At 46.4% G+C, this 686-nt stretch overlaps 1 protein-coding gene across 4 annotated transcripts in view; it reads right to left on the bottom strand.

Annotated features, from left to right (window-relative positions):
* LOC106872688 (protocadherin beta-2) overlaps positions 1-686 on the bottom strand; it is a 251173-nt gene that overhangs the window by 22095 nt on the left and 228392 nt on the right. The gene's annotated exons all lie outside the window — the stretch shown is intronic.

Below are 686 nucleotides of genomic sequence, written 5' to 3' on the forward strand. Positions count from 1 at the left end.
TAATTTCACGAGCAGGCTGTTCCGTTGATCAGATCAACTGGAACCCTCGAGGTCGTAAGCGACGGAGTGCCAACAAAAAAAGATGTGTGTATTAATGTATGTGAATACATGCATATGTGAAATGTGTGTGTGTGTGTGTATCATCATCATCATCACCGTTGTTTAACGTCTGCTTTCCACGCTAGCATGGGTTGGACGATTTGACTGAGGACTGACAAGCTAGAAGGCTGAACCAGACTCCAATCTGATTTGGCAGAGTTTCTACAGCTGGATGCCCTTCCTAACGCCAACCACTCTGAGAGTATAGTGGGTGCTTTTACGTGCCACCGGCATGAAAGCCAGTCAGGCGATACTGGCAATGGCCACACTCAAAATGGTGTATTTTACATGCCACCTGTACAGGAGCCAGTCCAGTGGCACTGGCAATGATCTCACTCGAATGACTTTTCACGTGCCAGGAAGGTGACACTGGTAACGATCATGCTCAAACAGTGGTGCCATCACGATTTCGCTTTCACTTGCCCCAACAGGTCTTCACAAGCCGAGTTTAGTGTCCAATGAAGGAGACGTTGGCATGGGGGCCAGTCATCGGATTTAGTTCGATTTCGATATATATAATGTCATTCATTTCCAATATTCCATGTGGAAATGTCATTTTGCTTGGAGACGAATGAGAGTTGGCAACA

The sequence above is a fragment of the Octopus bimaculoides genome, chromosome 14 (genome assembly GCF_001194135.2).
Source record: "Octopus bimaculoides isolate UCB-OBI-ISO-001 chromosome 14, ASM119413v2, whole genome shotgun sequence".
In the NCBI taxonomy this organism is placed as follows: Eukaryota; Metazoa; Mollusca; class Cephalopoda; order Octopoda; family Octopodidae; genus Octopus; species Octopus bimaculoides.